An 18,511-nucleotide genomic window follows, 5' to 3' on the forward strand; every position below is an offset into this window, starting at 1 on the left:
CCAGGCACCCTAATATGACCATTCTAATGAAACCAAACTTTAACTAGATTTTATTTGACGAAGGCTATCCCAGATCAATGGACCTGAAAAGTAGTTGGCTCAGCTTCTACTGTATTTTTCAGAATTTTTATGAATCCTTAAGTCACATGTTTGATTTTCTTCAAGCCAGTTAAATAGAGGTCTTTTACGAATTAACCTTGACAATACCACCCGGAGGTGGAAGGTACCACACAGCCACAACACACACATATGTGTATATATACTTTTTTTCACATATGTGTATATAGACACAAATACACAAACGCAAACGGAGAGAGACCTTAGAGCTTCCACACACTGAAGATTTCCCATAAGCGAAGGTTCCAAATGACCTTCTGCCTTTTGCTTTCCTTCTGATCATGATTATTTCCCTGAAGTCCCACTTTGACATTTATATCTCAAAGGCACAGGGAAGAGTGCAAGTTACAAGCCTTTTAAGATAAATAGGGGAGGTTTTGGAATTAGAATTTTTTTTAAAAAAAGGAACAACTGAACTCTGAACTTCCTCTAGAACCGAATTTCTAGTTTTACAGAGATTTGTAAGCTCAGGACAGCTGCTCTCCGTTACTCAACAAGTTGGATTTGCAATGTAAGGTGATGCCATAGGTTGTCTTTATACAAGGGCTTCTTTAGAAGATTTTTATTTTCGGGGTGCCTGGGTGGCCCGGTGGCTGAGCATCTGCCTTTGACTCAGGGCATGATCCCGGGGTCCTGGGATCGAGTCCCGGAGCCCACTTCTCCCTCTGCCTGTGTCTCTGCCTCTCTCTGTGTGTCTCTCATGAATAAATAAATAAAATCTTCAAAACAAAACAAGGTTTTACTTTCCTTCTGGGTACAGAATTTTATTTTAGCTTGGAGGGAAAGGCCTTCAAAAATATATCATCAGGCCCCACAAGTTTGGGCCATTTCTGACAACAGAGCTACTTTATAGTTCTTAGCTAGGTCAAACTGTAAATATTTCTGGCAGTATATAACAACTCCTTGGGCTCTGGAGGCGTTCCCAAAGCGGGTGCAGAAGAGATTTTCTTTTCCTCTGTCTCCCTCGTACTGTAGACAGAGATCCAGGAGGGCTGACTCTGGCACCGATTCTCACCCTTCACTGGCTTTTGCCAGACTTTCCAGGATCCCATCTGCAGCTCTGCTAGTTACCAGCATTTGGCAAGGTTTTTCATTGTAATTTCAGTCTTCCTTTGGCTGTTTAATAAGAGAACAACATAGCAGCTTATCAGAAAAATTCCTCGGAGTCCTGTCATCTTTGGGAGGGCCCCTCCTTTCGATGCAGGCAGGGCCAGCCAGAGGCCCCAGGTGGGGTCCCACCGGCCCAGCCCGGAGGGTCCTTGGCTTCATGCAGGTGGGAAATTAAATGCAAGCTAGCAGGACCTGAGAGCAGAGTTTATCAAGGATAGACAGAGAACAGATAGAGACGAACGTCTGGGAGACTCACAAAGGAAAAGAAGAGGGGATCCCTGGGTGGCTCAGTGGTTTAGAGCCTGCCTCCGGCCCAGGGCGTGATCCTGGAGTCCCAGGATCAAGTCCCACATCAGGCTCCCTGCATTGGAGCCTGCTTCTCCCTCTGCCTCTCTCTCTTTTTGTGTCTCTCATGAATAAATAAATAAAATCTTTACTAAATAAATAAATAAACGTGGGCCACAGCACTTGCTAATGGCCACTGTCATCCTAGGTTGTAATTCCTGGGAGGGCCTGGCAGCAGGTTGGGAGGACCCCAGCCACAAGTGAGGTGTAACCCACATTTCCGTTGCACCTTATTTTGGGGCCCCTAAGTCACCAAGCCAAGTTCTCAGGACACAAAACAAGCTTAGTAGGATTGTGCCATTTTTGTAGATATTTATAGCTTCTGAGACCACAGTTCTTAGACATAAAATAAGCAGGTGGGCCACAAGGTGGTATACTTAACTCTTTAGAGTTTAAGGATCCCATGTTGATTACTATATTTGTTTCAGCTAAACCTTAGAGTTTCCTTTTTTTTTTTTTAAGACTTTATTTATTTATTCATGAGAGACACAGAGAGAGGCAGGGACACAGGTGGAAGGAGAAGTAGGCTCCCCATGGGAAGCCCGATCCCAGGACCCCGGGATCACGCCCTGAGCCAAAGGCAGATGCTCAACCACTGAGCCACCCAGGAGTCCCAATCTTAGGGTTTCTTAGAGCCAAGCTAGTACCTAAAAGGAATGTGCCACCAGGTTGAGGAGTGTGATGTTTTATGGTGTACCTGGTGGCACAGAAGTTCCTTAAGGCCGGCAGGGGACCAAGTGTTGTTCTCACCCCTTCTGTGACCATTTACCCTAGCACAAGAGTCTTGGGTGGTGAGTGCTCTAACATCTCTTAAACGCTTGACCCATGCCCAATTGTTGTGCCCTTTTGACTTCTGAGGTTCATGTTAGCGATTAGCCTTTATTTACACAAAACAAGCCAAACAACACACACTTTAATATACCTGTAATAACCGAGGGGTACTACTACGTCCTGGCAAACGAGGGCCTGTGTGCATCGCTAAGCAGTTCAAGGGATCTTGAACTAGGCAAAGGCTGAACCCGCAAACCCCAGGGAATGGATAACAGAGCTGTCACCAACCGCTGCCATGTGGATCTTGGGACAGGATCGCTAATTAATAGAGAATTGTGGTCTAAAATAAAGGGAAAGGGTTTGGGCTCTAGCAGAGCTCTCTGCCAGCGCAAGCCGACCTGTCCTGTACTGGGAAGCCAGTTAGATTGGGAGGTTGACACAAGGAGAGTGGAGCTCACATAACCAGACCCAAGTCCGTCTGCCCAAGCACAGCAAAGCCAGTCACTGAGACATCCAGGATGCAGCAAGGAACTGGAGATGCAGCCAAACCAAGAGACGAGGTGATGGGAGGGCAAGTCTCAAATCCCCTTCCCCAAAGGGGGAGAGAACGAGTTTTTTATAGGGTCACCTGGGTGGCTGAGTCTGTTAAGCATCTGCCTTCGGCTCAGGTCATGATCTCAGGGTCCTGGGATCAGGATCCCTGCTCAGCGGGGAGTCTGCTTCTCTTTCTCTCTCCCTCTGCCCCTCCTCCACTTTGCATTTTTTCTCTCTCTCTTTCTCTCAAATACATACATACATACATAAATACACAAATTTTTTTTAAAAGAGAGAGAACAAGATTTTTTTTTTAATAACCATAGGGGTTGAGATTACAAACATATTGGTGAAAAGGGTTGGGGAAATTATGACTACTCATGAGGAAAGCTGGAGCAGGCGCGTGGAGCAAACATATCTGTACCGTACGTCCCATGTTCACTTCGAGGTGGAGACTTACCATCAGAGCAAACTTCAGCCCCTGACGTCAGGAGGTTATCTTAGGACGAGGAGAAGGGCCTACAGGCAATGCCGGGAGAGCCGGTGCAAACTGGATGGGATCTTGGGCTCGTTATCTTGTTATCTTGGGGAAGGAATGCAGAACCTTGCTTGTGCACAGGCTGGAACCCTCTCAGTTGACCGTGAGTCCAGGTTTCTGCAGAGACAGCAAGTGGACTTGTTAGTGGGCTCCGGAAAAGACACCTTAGCCAATTAGCGGGGAATCGGTTCTCTGAAAAACAAGCTTTAAAGTTTCTGCTAGTTTCAATCTCATTAACCCTATGGGGCACCGTTTCACTCAGAATCAAGAGGAATTTACCTACAGAACAATGATTTGCAAGGAAAACTCAAAGTCTTCACAGGGTACCGTGCCAGTGTTTCTTGTCCCCAAATGCCATCAGAAGAAGTTCACTTTAGATCCCACCACTACCACCAGATATGTTAAAAGACAAAATTCAGCTGCGTCAAATTAAATATCTAATTGGCTTTATTCAGTAGTTCATAAAGCGGGCAACACCTCATCTAGCAAAGAGAAAAGAGCTCCAAAGGGCTGCAGAAAAGGAAAGGTTTTTAAAGGCAGACAGAAAGTGACATAAACTTTAAAAACAGGTTTGCTGGGGCACCTGGGAGGCTCGGTGGTGGAACATCTGCCTTCGGCTCAGGACATGATCCCGAGTCCTGGGATCAAGCCCTGCATCAGGCTCCCAGCATGGAGCCTGCTTCTCCCTCTGCCTATGTCTCTGCCTCTCTCTGTGTGTCTCTCATGAATAAATAAAATCTTCAAAAAAAGGGGGGCGGGAGGGAGCTTTGTTCTGGGCAAGTCACCTTCCTTTGGGGGATGAAAGGGGCTCTCAGGGGGATTATCTCCCTAGTGCCAACCAGGACATTCCAGGCTGACTGGTTAAAGATTACATTCCTGGGGAAGTTTGAAACCGCAGTTAGGTTAGGTGATATGAGTTTAGCACAAGTGACTCCATTTGGAGCCTGTTGTTCCTTTTAAGCACCATCTTAGGTTATCCAGCTGAACCCTGTAAATTAATCTGGCCAAAGACAGAGTAACAAGAAAAAAAATGAATGGAAGTTTAGCGACATGCAAATCACATTATACGTGGGAGCACCTGGCAGTGAGCGAGCCAAAGGAGCAGCTAGCACTTGGGTTTATTTATCATTTGAGGCTAAAATAAAGATAAAGCAGTTTGAGGCTTTTGGGAGGGGGAGGCAAATTAAGGGAAGGTGACCAGGGAAAATATCACAAATAGGAGTTCTTTAGTAAGGTTTGTTTTGCTGATTGAATCCTGCCTTCTTCACTGATGACAATTGTCAAGAGTCCTCCTGTTCCTGGTATGGAGTGGGAGACCTCTCTGCAGGTGGAAATTTCCTTTATAAATATACATTTCCTTTGTAAAAGGAAATCTTATGCCCTGTCTTTAGAGCTTTTCTTACATCTTCTGCTTCTCAATGGCCTTTAGCTCAAAATAATCTACATGCCAAAGAGGCATATGGATTTCAAAGTGGCATATTTGGGTGCCCCTCCAAAGAGAGGTCAAGGAAGAGATCGGCTGCCTTGGTAGACAGATCTGTGAGTCTGCCATTGAGAGAAAAACTTACAACTTCAATCCACATGATGGATTTCTGGTTTTGTTTTGTTTTGTTTTTACGTAGACCAATACTGTGGTCCCCTCAAGATTGTGTCATGAGTACCTTTGTTGATGGCTTTGCAAAATGGCATCTTATCTATGGCTCGATTGCCGAGTCAATAGCCCACACTGTTTCCCAACGTTGTAAGATTTCACCACAAGCTGCTTGCCCCATAACCTATGGTCCTAAAGGAAATCCTTATCTTTTACTTCCTTCTTTTGCAGCTGTCAATCCACACCTCACAAGGAAGGGGAATGTGGTAGTCATCCAACTTGTAGGCGTCTTCCCTCAGTTCTTCTTCCAGGTTGTTCTAGTAAACCACAGACTCTTCTTAGATTTATGATCCTATTTTCTACAACATTTTTTCTGGAAACCCCCTAGCAAACACCCCTTTGCATCCCTCTGGCACTGGGTCAAGTGCCTATTCCTGAATCAATTATTGCCAAGGGTGATAGGGTTCACCGATTAGACTCATCAGGACCAGCCCCTCAGACTGAGCCAGGCTCCCACCACTGTGGGGTCTCCTCAGCAGACAAGAACTGATGGGGATGGGGAGGTCGCCACAGTGCCCACCACACGTAGACCCAGGGAACAACATCTGACATCACCGCAGGCTTTCGCCCATAACAGTCTGTTGCGCTGGACGCCTGCTGAGGTGGATGTGTGGTGGGCTTACACCATCTAGCCCATGGGAGACTAAGAATGTTAGTTAGATACTTTAGAGGCCCATCGCACTTCAGGGGAGTTTCAGGGAGACAACAGGAATAAGAACAAGGAAGCAGGTCGATGATGGCCACCATCCTTGGTCAATAAGAAGATAAGTGTGGAATGGAGCTGAGCCTGCAAATGACAGGTGACCACGTGTGATGATTTAAACAACCATTTGGCTTCTTCTACATGCTGTGTACTACCACTGCCCCCTTTACCACGGCAGGGGGTTGATGATGCTTTCATTTATTATTTTTTAAGATTTTATTTCTTTTTTTTAAGATTTTATTTATTTATTCATGAGAGAGAGAGAGAGAGAGAGAGAGGCAGAGACACAGGCAGAGGGAGAAGCAGGCTCCATGCAGGGAGCCCGACGTGGGACTTGATCCCAGGTCTCCAGGATCAGGCCCTGGGCTGAAGGCGACACTACACCACCTAGGCTGCCCGGGTTCGGGGTTTTTACTGAGAATTGTGGTGTGGTCTCTCAGGCACCTAGGAACCCGGTCAGAACAGGACACGGGGTGGTAATGAGAACTGGTCTAACACCAGTTGTCTGAAATATGCACATGACAGTCTCACCTGCTCATTGTCACCTGGTCATTCCTTAGATATTATCTGTTGTGCTGGAAGTCTCCAAAGATATCAATTAACCCCTTGATCCTTACAAGGAGGACATACAAAGGCAGGTTGCAGGTCCTAGCAAGAATAGAAGCCGGAAAAGGAGCAAAACGCAGATTTTCATGGAATCCCTTCAGCTTCCCTCTCAAATAAACTTGCTTGTCTTCCTCTTGTTGATCTGGCTTTTATTACAGAGTCTTAGCCAAGGAATCAGAGGGATAAAGGGAAGCATCATCTTTCTTCCTCCACATACGGCAACAGTGTCTTTGCAGATGTGAGGAAGTCAAGGCTCTCGTGATGGGGAGATTGTCCCAGGTTATCCCCAGGGGCCCTAAGTGCCATCACGAGTGTCCCTATAAATGGCAGGCGGGGAGAGGTTACACAGAGGAGGAGGCAATGTGACTTCAGAGGCAGAATCGGACCCATGTGGCCACCAGGAGTGCCAGCAGCCGCCAGAAGCTGGGCTAGGCAAGGACTGAAATCTCCCTTAGAGCCTCCAGAAAGAACGCAACCCTGCCAAATCCTCGACTCTAACAAAGGCTCCCAAAAGGGGAAGGAAGGGGCCATGCGGATCCCTGGGGAAGAGTGTTTTCCAGAGAGAGAACATCCAGTGCAAAGGCCCTGGGGTGGAATATGCTCGATGTGGTCACAGAATAGCAAGGAGGCCCCAGTGGCTGGAGCAGCGTGAGCATGGGGCTGAGTTCCAGTCCATCGGGGCAGATCACGGGGGGCCACACAGAGGACTTTGGGGGATGGCACCGGGGGAGGGCTCCGAGCAGAGGTGGATGTGATCTGGTGCAGGTACTTACAGGGTTCCTCTGGCCATGAGAACAGACAGCGAGGGTGAGGGAAGGGGAAGCGGGGAAATCACGAAGGAGCTATTTCCATGGTCCAGGCAGGGGATGAGGGTGGACAGGGCCAGGGGAGCAGCCAGGGTGGGGAGAGATGGGGGCCGGTTCTGGATAGACTGTGTGCAGTTGGGTTTGCTGAGAGGGTTTGCCGGGAGGTTGGAGGTGGTGTGAGAGAATGAGGAGAGCCGTACTTGGCCTGGGGCACGGTCCACAGTGGGGTCCCGGGGTCACCACCACAGGGACCATGCTTCTGGGCCTGCCTGAGTCCCGAGGTTGTGGACAGGCACCCAGCTGCCATTCACAGTGTCCAAGGCAGAGGGACACTTCCCTCTGAGTGCCTTTCCCATGAGCCTTTGCACGGGGGTCCTCGCAGGGCTGCTCACCCAGCTCTGAGCTGTGCAAACAAATAGCAGGAATGAAGCCCTGGCTCCCTGGATTCCCTGAGGGAGGAGGAGAGGGAGGAGGGAACGAACAGATCCGTGAACGCACACTCAAGGTTTGGACTCAAGGCCTCTGATCTCTGTCCCCCCAGTCCTCCCGAGCCCCCCAGGCTGAAGCGCAAGACCTTCCTGAGCCTTCTCCTGTCCCCCCTACAGGGGGTCAGGATGCCCATTGTGGGGTGCTGAGATCGCTGATGGGCCCAGTGCCTGAGGCCTGGTGTGGGTGCGCCCCTTCTGCACCCGTCTCTGCCCCATTTTCCCCTCTCAGGAAGTAGTGGCCAGTCCCTTTCCCTTCTCTAACTGAAAACTTTGGCGTGCCCCCAGACTTTTCTGTTCCTCTTGCACCCCATCAGGAGCACCCCAGCCTGCACTCTGTAGCACTTGCCCCCAAACTTCTCTAAGCTAGGACGGCAGTGCTGTCTGGGTAGGAACCCCGACTTTAGGCAGAGGCCCATGTGGGTCCCATCCTGTTTCTCACCCCATTAGGGGGGCTCCCAAGGCTCCCTCTCTATGTGGGCTATCACCCCTGTGTGCATGCGGTCAGCTGGAAGCCCTGAGGAACTCCTTTTTTTTTTTTTTAAGATTTTATTTATTTATTCATTAGAGATACATAGAGAGAGACAGAGACAAAAGCAGAGGGGGAAGCAGGCTCCCTGCGGGGATCCCAATGCGGGACTCGATCCCGGGACCCCAGGATCACGCTCTGGGCCAAAGGCAGATGCTCAACCCCTGAGCCACCCAGGCGTCCCAGCGCTGAGGAACTCTTGGACTCTTGCCCTGATGGGTTTGTCTGGAGGCCCTGTGGCTGGACCCCACCTCCAGGAGAGCAGCCTGGCAGGCTGGGGGCCCCCACTGGCTGGCTGCCAGAACAGAGCTGCCCTGTTGATACTGGACGCCTCTCATTCACTCGGACAGAGCAGAGTTTGGGGCCATGGTCATCACCGGACCTTTGGGCCGGAGCTGAATCGTGCACCCAAACCACGGCTCTCAGTGCCCCGTGTCCCCAGCCCCCAGCACCCAAGGGCAGGGTGGGCGAGCACAGGTGTCTCGTATCTGCTCACACCACCCTGGTCACCAGCAGCCCTGGAGACTCTTCCCAAAACCTTCCCTGATTCTAGGCCAGGGCTTGGGCAGTCTTTGCCCATCCTCTGAGGACTGCTTTTTAATTTAGTTTCTGTTTTTGGTTAAACCTCATAAAGGAGGCTTAAGTTTTATTACTTAACACATAATATACCGTCTGTGAGACAATAGAAAATATCTATATTGGTCTCTGCCTCCGGTTCCTGGCACCGAGTTTCCAAAATCTTTGTCATCGCCTAAGTGATAAGACCCCTAGGAAGACCTTCTGTTCTAAGTGAGGTGCCTCTGGGTGGAGAGAAAGGGGAGGGGGCCCTGGAGATGGGGCTCACGGTGGTGTTCATGATTGCGCATGCCTCTGTGAGGAAGCTTCCTCCAAATCTCGTAGTAGGGGGGTTCCGGAGAGCTTCCAGGTGGGCACACACATCAACACCAGGAGGGTAGAGCACCCCAATTCCACGGGGACAGAAATGCCTCCCTCTCTGTGCCTCTTCATCTGGCCCTTCATCTGGATCCCCTGTCATATCCTTTAATCAACTGGTAGGTGCATTTCCCTGGGTTTTAGGAGCTGGCCTAGCAGATTAGTGGCACTCAAGGCGGGGTTCTTTGGGACCTCCAATCTCTGATCTATAGAGCTTGGTTGACCAGAAGCACAGATGATAATCCAAGATTGAGGGTGGGCGTCTGAAGTGTGTGGGGGTCAGGGCTGGGGAGCAGCCTCGTGGAACCGAGCCCCTCACCTTCGGGATCCACCATCATCTGTGAGTAGATGGTGTCGGAACTGAGTTACATTGTAGGATACCAGCTTGCTTGTTGGGAAAGACCTCCGCACTCCTGGTGATCGGAAGCGTCAGGAGTGAAATGTTCTGCGGGGGTAATAGAGGAGACACGCAAGGGGAGAAACACAGGAGACAGAAGGAAAAAGGCTGAATAAAGAAAAAAACCTCACCACAGGCTTCCTGATCCCCATACAGAGTATCTAAACACTCGGGTTGTATTCTGGTCTAAACAGCGAGGGGGTTCGGGACAAGTCCCCCAGAATGTGCTCCTTTGGCATGTGGATTAGTTTGAGGTGAAGGCGAGCTCAAGAGAAACTTTTGTCCCCCCCCCCTCCCTTAGCTGCACAGAAGAATCTCAACTGGGGGCCTTTCCCAGAATAACGGTTATTGATTATAGATAAATCTTTTCCAAGTGACCCATCTGTAGGGTAGGGCAAACTTCTTTCTTTCTTTTTTTTTTTTTTTTAAGATTTTATTTATTTATTCATGAGAAACACAGAGAGAGAGGCAGGGACATAGGCAGAGGGAGAAGCAGGCTCCATGCAGGGAGCCCAACACAGAACTCGATCCCAGGACTCCAGGATCACGCCCTGAGCCCAAGGCAGACGCTCAACCACTGAGCCACCCAGATGTAGGGCAAACTTCTAATTACCAAACCCATGAAGTACATTGCTTTCCTCCTTAGTCCCAGACCCGTACCCCTTCTCCTTGGTTCGGAAGGACACCTAGACCTCATTTTGCCCGCGTGTCCTTGGAATTTCCATGTCTGTGTGCATTCCTCAGATGTACGCCTATTAAATTTGCTTTAACCTGTCTCCTGTCAATATGACTCTTAGTCTAGCTAGAAAATTGCCTTCGAGGGGCCAAGAACTCTCGCTCCCGGACAGGATCCTATTATCTAAGAATTGTATTTAGCAAATATTTAGTAACTTTAGTATTTCGTGGAAGGATTTAGTTAGTACGTTTGGATTTGCATGAGGCCATGTCCCTTCAGAGAAGGGTTATCTACTTCTTCCTCTGCTATCTGTGAAGATCTTTTCTCTCTCTTTTTTTTTAAGGTTTTGTTTATTTATTCATGAGAGACACAGAGAGAGAGAGAGAGGGGCAGAGACACAGGCAGAGGGAGAAGCAGGCTCCATGCAGGGAGCCCGACGTGGGACTCGATCCTGGGTCTCCAGGATCACACCCCAGGCTGTAGGCGGTGCTAAACCGCTGAGCCACAGGGGCTGCCCATGTGAAGATCTTTTTTTTTATTTCTACCACAGAAGCTACTATTCATGGCCTGTAACTCCTGCAGTCCCCCCAAAAAGACACCAGGCCCTCCAAGGCCAGGCCAGTGTCTTCTCCATAATCAGCAGGCGGGAAGACCTTCTTCCTCCCAGGACTATCCAGAGCCTGAGTCCCCCATGTTCTGGGCCCTTCCAGAAGCTGGGCAATGAGATGTGCCCCCAGGGCCGTGTCAAGTTGCGTGGGGTGGACGTGAGACCACTCTCTGTGTTTGGCCTATCCTCACTGGGCGTGGTCTGTGGAAGGCACAGGCTGATCGACTCCAGGAATGCCAAGGATTGTGGCCTGAAGAGCGTGAGAAAGACCGGGTGCGAGGTGTGTCCTAGGTTTACGCTATGAAGTTCCAAACAGGACCACTTAACAGGACCAGAAAAATTCTCAGTCACGTTCCCCTGCGTTGATTGGCCGCGTCAGTGTTGCCTCCGTGGTCTTCATCAACGAAGCCCAGTAAAACCTTTGAGAGCAGACGGAAGCAGGAAGCAGGTGCTCCCGGTGGCACAAAGGGTGAAGCAACGTCCTGAGCCACGCAACCGGGGCTCAATAACTGGCAGCAGGGATTAGCAGGGACAAGCACGGTGACTCACAGAAGATTGCTCCCTCTCTTGCGTGATGAGGGCTATGAGGTTACCCAGAAATGACACATCTGGCGATACGAGCACCAAGGGACGGAACTCGGACACCCGGGGGAATCTCACGGACACGGGTTGAACAGCAAGCCAACACGGAAGTACTTCTTCGGTACCCACTTTTCTAAATCTTTTTTTTAAGATTTTATTTTATTTATTCATGAAAGAGAGAGAGAGAGAGGCAGAGACACAGGCAGAGGGAGAAGCAGGCCCCATGCAGGGAGCCCGACGCGGGACTCGATCCCGGGTCTCCAGGATCACACCCTGGGCCGAAGGCGGGTGCTCAACCGCTGAGCCACCCAGGGACCCCCCATTTTTCTAACTCTTGAATGGTAACTCACCTTACCCCACTTGGGTCCATGAATTTTACTAACACGTTTCCAGTCATTTCTGTAGACAGGGACTCTTCAAAACGATGCATGCCTGGGGACCCACATATCCTCGGTGTGGCTCTCGCACCCCACGCCCGTGCTCCGGCAAATCCCGTCGGTTCCCCTTAGAAATCTATCCAGAAGCATCCACCTTTCCCTGCTCCCATGCCTGTGCCCCAGTCCAGTCGGCCCTCCTCTCCCGACACCTTTATCATGGCAGCATCCTGCCTCCTACGCTACCTCTAGCCTTTGTTCCCCCGTGCAGGAGGGGGTGCCTGTGGACACCTCAGTCAGGTCACATCTCCCCTGCTTAGAGCCCTCTGTGGTTCCATCTCACTCAGGGGAAAGAGAAAGGCCCCACAGCCTGCCCTCATCACCAATCTGAGGGCCTTTTCAACCACTCTCCCCTTTGCTCCCTGGACTCCAGCTACGTAGGCCTTCTTATTCCTTGCTCCCGCCACAGGGCCTTTGCACTTACTGTTCTCCTTCCTTCCAGGAGTACTCCTTCCCCCAGATGCTGATAAACATTCAATCCCTTCTTCCCTTCAGATCTCAGTTCCAAGTGTCAACTTCTCAGTGAGGGCCCTGATCCCTGTGCCTGAAACTGCAACCTCATCCCCTTGACTTTCCACCTCCCTCCCCTGCTTTTTTCCCCCTTTCCCATAGTACTTACCACCCCCCTATGTTCTTCATTTATTTACAAATTTACTGACTTGCTTTTAGCTCCAGGAGGGTACACGCTTTGCCTGTTGCATCTGCTCCTGTGCCCCCCAGCCTGGCAAACAGTCAGCTAACCGTGGCATTTCCTCACAGGGTCATGGTTCGTTTTAACTAATTCTGCAGGGCGCTGCAGCATGATGACTGTTATGTCAGGAAACCATCGTCCAACTGGGGGAAAGAAGACAGCCCCCACATTTAATTCAGGAAGAAACCGAGCTCCTGACAGGAGACAGATGACTCGCCTGGCTCAGGAGGAGGGGGTGCTGGGTCCGTCTGCCTGCAGACCTGGTGGAGGGAACTGGTGTTGGTGTGGACGCGGCCCTGGAGAAGAGGTAGGTTTCTTGTGGGGATTTTACCTCTGGCATATGGATGCTGAGGTCAAGGCTGCCAGGATTACCCTTGGATGAAGGTAACATCCTGAGCCAACATCCCACCTGCTGCGCGGGGCACCTGGTCCGGGCGGGGGCGGGCTGAAGGAGTCAGGCGTAGCGAGAGGCTGGCGCTCTGGGCTCCAGTGGAGGCAGGTGCCAGGAATCCGTGAACTTGGCATAGGGCCTAGAGGGCTCCCGAAGCCAAGACCGGCGGGTTTCAAGTCCCGGCTCTGACAACCCAAATGCCCGGCTGCGCATCTCCACCCCCTTCTCCACCCTCCGCCCCCCCCCCAGGCTCCTTCTGCACATGTCTGTCCCACAATTATCATATAGCATCATTTTCTGTGTTTTTAAGTCCTACATAAATGGCAGATTGTGCTCACCAGCCTGCAACTGCATGTGTGCCCGGAGGACGTGCTTTTGGGTTTGTGTAGATCTTTGTTCTTCTGTGAGTCAATAATTAACTTCTACCCAACGCCCTTTAATAAAGTTTCATAAACCCTTTTCATCAGGTTATTGCGCATCTCTTGTTGGATTTATTCGGAGCCACTTCAAGGTTTTCATCGCCTTTGTAAATGGAATTTCAATATTTTTAAATGTAAAAAGCTCTGAGTCGCAGTAAAATGTCAAATTTGCCGTCTTCACTCCGTTTTCGGAGGAGGGCTCTCGAGGTCAGGGGCATTTATGCTGTGGCATAACCAACCTCCAGAACTCTTTCCCTCTTGTAAGACCGAAACTCCGTACCCATCACTAACGCCCCATTCCCCCCAGCCCCTGACCCCCTGCACCCACCTTTCTGCCAGGCACTGGGTACCTCGTAAGAGGGGAATCCTATGGTTTTTGGCTTCCTGTGGCTGGCACCTGTGCAGTTCTCATAGGTACTAGAAACCCAGATTCCCACATGGGAGCATCCTATCTCCAGCAGGCCCTGCATAGGGCTCCAGGCAGTCGTGCCACATTCCCACAGTGGTTTTGTTTTGAGTTTTTTGGTGTTTTCATTTGTTTTAGCCACTTTACTGGTGGTAACTTGTTTTAATTTCTTCCCCCCGCCCATGACTGAGGTTAGTGCAATTTGTGATCAATCGATCTTTTTAAAAAAATCTGTACTTCCCGGACCCCTGGGTGGCTCAGTGGTTGAGCATCTGCCTTCAGCTCAGGGCAGGGTCTCAGGATCCTGAATCAAGTCCCACATCGGGCTCCCTGTGGGGAGCCTGCTTCTCCCTCTGCCTAGGTCTCTGCTCTCTCTCTCTCTCTCTCTTTGAGTCTCTCATGAATAAATAAATAAATCTTAAAAAAAAAAATCTGTACTTCCACCCAGAACCCACTGTATTTTTTTTTCAGATTTTTTTTTTTTTGCAGTAATCTCTATATCCAACGTGAGGCTCAAATGCACAACCCGGAGATCAAGAGTCACATGCTCTACCGACTTGACTCAGCCAGGTGATCCCACTGGATTCTTTTCTTTTCCTTTTTAAAGATTCGTTTTATTTATTTATTTATTTATTTATTTATTTATTTGAGCGAGAAAGAGAGCGAGCACTGAGCAGGGAGCCCAATGCAGGGCTCGATCCCAGGACCCTGGGATCCTGACCTGAGTGGAAGGCAAACCCTTAACCAACTGAGCCACCCAGGCACCCCTCCCACTGGATTGTTTTAAAACAATCCCAGACATTATATCATTTCCTCCAAAAATACTTCCAGGGTGTATACCTAAAAGATAAGGTTCTCTCTCCCTCTCTCCCTCTCTCCCTTTTTTAGCAAAACCACAATACCCTGTCATACTTGAACGTTCATTTGATCTGTTATTTTGGAATATTCCAGCTAGACAGTCCCGCAGGCTGCAGACAAGGGTGGATTCTTTTGGGCAGAGGCAGCCCCCCCTCACCCTCCGGCTCCTCTGGGTCCTCCCCCACAACTCACACACACACACACACACCCATACACACGCCCCTTGGTTGCCTGGCCCTATTTCTTTTCAAAGGCTGCTAGATGTGTCTCCCTCCAGGTAGGCTGGTATTTTGATTCCTTAAAGCCTCTTATTTGGTCGCTGTGTTTAACCTTGAAAGCTGGCTCCAGTCCAACTGTTCTTAAGGACTTCATTCTATCTAAGTGTGGTTTCAGTTGGTTGGTGGGTTCTGTGGCTCTTTTGTTTATGACTGGAGGTGTTGTTTACCCCCCCAGGAGCTGGGTGGGGTGGAGAGCCTGGGGGGTTTTACGATGACACCCTGCTTCTCCCCTGCCCTAGGGAAAGATGGGCATTCCAGGGAGGCCTGAATCACCTTAAGAAAGGGGCCGGATTATGCCCCACTGAGCTGTCCTCACTGCCAGTCAAGCCCCTGGGAGCTGGCCTCAGTCCAGATACCTCCCCAGGCCCTGAGAGTGAAGGTTTGACTAGTGACCCGCTCCCTCCAACCTTCCCTCCATACAAAGGACCTATTCGCTGTCAAGTTTCTTTCCCTGGGATCAAAATACAGCCAGTGGCCTCTGGCCAGGAGAGGTGGGGGCAAGGAAGCCAAGCTAGTGACCTTTCAATGCCCTTGGAATTAATCTCGCAGCCTACCTCCCAACACCCCAAGGTTTCAGAGTTTCTACTTCTGCAAACTGGCCAGGCAGGTACCCCCCTGCCACCCACCTCCCAAACGCCTCTGATGGAGAGAGAAGCACCGGTGTCTCCCCACTGGGGAGCCCTTCCCACCCCATCCCCACCAGAGCCAACATAATTTCTCAAGCCGCCTTTCCTATTTTGAAACGAAATACTTAGACAGTGAAACCGACCTCCACAGATAACTCTTAAAATGTTAATAAGAGAACCCTAACTATAATATAAAGGTGAGACAAAAGGAGAGGCATAATTTTCAAAACCCCTTGGGAACTTGTTACACCCGCAGACCTGATGATTCACAGTCCCAGTCTTTAAAAATCTCCCCCCGAGAATCTGCTGTAGCCCCAGGATACTCCTCCCTCTCCCTGGGATCCCCGAAGCTCCATGAACCCCCCAACTGGCCCTGCCTAGATGAAGAGGTTTTCTGGTTTTGTGAATTGGAGAACCTGACAAGTCCCCAGTACAATCTTCCAACTGACCCACTAGCCACATTGTGGACAATTCGGTGTTAACACACTTTACACTGACATGCAGAATGGAACTGGGTTCTAGGTTCAGATTAACGGGCTTTCCTCCTCCTACATGAGGACGCACAGGACCTGGATTATGAGAAGGAATCCGGGACTGTTCTCTGCTGAGTGGCATTGTCCCGTGCACGGCTCCCCAGTGACACCCTTCGGGCCATTCTTGTGGCCCAAAAAACGCTCCCATAACTTTCCCAAAGGGCTCCTGGGGTGCTTTGCACACTACCCCCCTCCTGGGAGCCATTATTCTGTTCATTACCGTCTAGGTGGTGGGCACTTCTTGAATCCATTTATATTTGTTTATTTAAGATTTCATTTTATTTTAAAGATTTTATTTATTTATTTATTTATTAGAGAGGGAGAGAGAGCACAACCAGGAGGGATGGCAGGTAGAAGCAAGCTCCAGCAGGGAGCAGGGAGTGGATGTGGGACTCGATTCCAGGACCCTGGGATCATGCCCTGAGCCGAAGGCATCTAGATGCTTTACTGACTGAGCCACCCAGGTGCTCAGATTTTATTTTTGAGTAATCTCTACACCCAGCGTGGGGCTCAAACTCACAACCCCAAGATCAAGAGTCAGCACGCTTCATCACCAGAGCCAGCTGGACAACCCTATTTGTTTTTCTTTTTACTCAGAGTACAGCTGGGGCTCTAATTCCAGGAGTTTTGGGATTACCTCTGAGAATTGAGGAATGGGAAGGAATCTGACTTGCCCGTGTTGCCCTTTAATCCTACTTTAAGTTCTTGAACTGTTTTTCAACCTTAAAACCCTTTCTTGAACTGTTTTTTAACCTTAAAAAAAACTCTTCCGCCCTTGCTGCTGTGGACTGTGGGCCACCAGGGTCGGTGAAGGATCTCCAGATGGCTGGGTGAAAACTTGCTCTAAAAACCATTGACTGGGTAGCTTTTGGGGAGATCATACCCCCAAACCAGAAGGCCATTGCCAACTCCCTGAAATCCTGGGATGAGATGCTTACCTCCAGGTTAGCTACTCTTCCTGACAAACCACCTGCTATCGACTGGGCTTACTCCAAGGCCAATATGGCAAAGGCTGGCTTGGCAGATGACTTTGAGAAGAAGTTGAATGCCCTGAAGGTTCCTGTGCCAGAGGATAAATACACTGTCCAGGTGGATGCTGAGGAAAAAGAAGATGTGAAAAGCTGTGCTGAGTTTTTGTCTCTCTCAAAGGCCAGGGATTGAAGAATATGAAAAAGAGCTGGAGAAGATGAAGAACATAATCCCATTTGATCAGCTGACCACTGAGGACCTGAAGGAAGTCTTCCCAGAAACCAAATTAGACAAGAAGTGTCCCTATTGGCCTCACAAGCCAATCGAAAATTTATAAACTTAAGTTGGGGAGAAAGCCCTGGCCCTCCTATTATAAACGTTGGACATTAAAAATAATGATATGGTAAAAAAAAAAAAAAAGAAAAAACTCTTCCAAACTTATATACTTGGATCATAACCAATTTCATAACCCCATTATCAAAAAGATTCCCACAGTTTACCTATCACATGAAAAAATACTTTTCATTATGGACAGAAAAGGGTGATGTCTAAGATTGGCTTCAAATTTTCCAGGGGAGCAAAGTGGGTGGGAGTGGAGATGAAACCAGGACTGACCAGGAGGTAATCGGAAAGCTGGGTGCTCCTTACACTGTTCCACTTTTGGATAGGTTTGAAAACGTCAAAAGTTTACAGAAAATGTTATGTATTGAAGAGAAATGGGCCAGTGTAATATTCCATCCATCTTTCAGAATCAAGGGTCTCCCACCCAGACTGCTTGTGCCTTAGTCTCCTTCCTAGTCTATTTTTCCATAGTATTTTTTAAAAGATTTTATTTATTCATGAGAGACAGAGAGAGAGAGAGAGAGAGAGAGAGAGGAGGCAGAGACACAGAGGGAGGGAGAAGCAGGCTCCATGCAGGGAGCCCGACGTGGGACTCGATCCCACCTCTCCAGGATCATGCCCTGGGCGGAAGGCAGGGGCTAAACCGCTGAGCCACCCAGGGATCCCTCTTCCACAGTATTAATTACCTTCTAACACACTAATTTTCATCTCACGTCTCTTGTTCATCACGGCCCATGCGCATTGTCATCTGGTTTAATGCTTAATAATACAACTGCTCCATTCTTTTCTGTTTACCAAGAGGTTTTCCGGGGTTGGCAAGAGATTTGACTTTTAATTGTTTCCCCAACACTCTATAATTTGCATATTATGTCTTCTGTTCCTCCTGTAAGTTCCACGTGGCCAAGGATCCATGTCTGGTTTTATTTGCTGGTGTTTATAATTACGTGCGTGGCTTAATTTTGTTTTTACCGGGTAGAGTTCGTATAGAGTTAGTATAGCAGGGACTCTAGAGCCAGCCTGGCTGGAGTCAAATCCCAGCTCTGTCACCTACCAGCTGTGTGACCCTGGGCCAAGTCACTTGGCCTCTGCCGGCCTCTGTTTTCTCACCTGTGAAGGGGGCACACAGCAGTACCTACCTCAGGGGGTTGCCCCCCTGATTGGCAGGAAAACGCTC

At 49.5% G+C, this 18,511-nt stretch overlaps 2 long non-coding RNA genes across 2 annotated transcripts; one reads left to right on the forward strand and one right to left on the reverse strand.

Annotated features, from left to right (window-relative positions):
- Window positions 1-846: 846 nt before the first annotated feature.
- On the reverse strand, window positions 847-18,185 carry LOC125755073 (uncharacterized). The gene is made up of 4 exons (XR_007410587.1): window positions 18,024-18,185; window positions 16,965-17,122; window positions 3,338-3,532; window positions 847-1,233 (listed from the first exon to the last, which is right to left on the reverse strand). It is a non-coding gene; the product is annotated as an uncharacterized LOC125755073 (long non-coding RNA).
- Window positions 10,570-14,331, forward strand: LOC125755075 (uncharacterized). The gene is made up of 3 exons (XR_007410591.1): window positions 10,570-11,511; window positions 12,614-12,822; window positions 14,221-14,331. It is a non-coding gene; the product is annotated as an uncharacterized LOC125755075 (long non-coding RNA).
- Window positions 18,186-18,511: the final 326 nt, after the last annotated feature.

The sequence above is a fragment of the Canis lupus genome, chromosome 1 (genome assembly GCF_003254725.2).
Source record: "Canis lupus dingo isolate Sandy chromosome 1, ASM325472v2, whole genome shotgun sequence".
In the NCBI taxonomy this organism is placed as follows: Eukaryota; Metazoa; Chordata; class Mammalia; order Carnivora; family Canidae; genus Canis; species Canis lupus.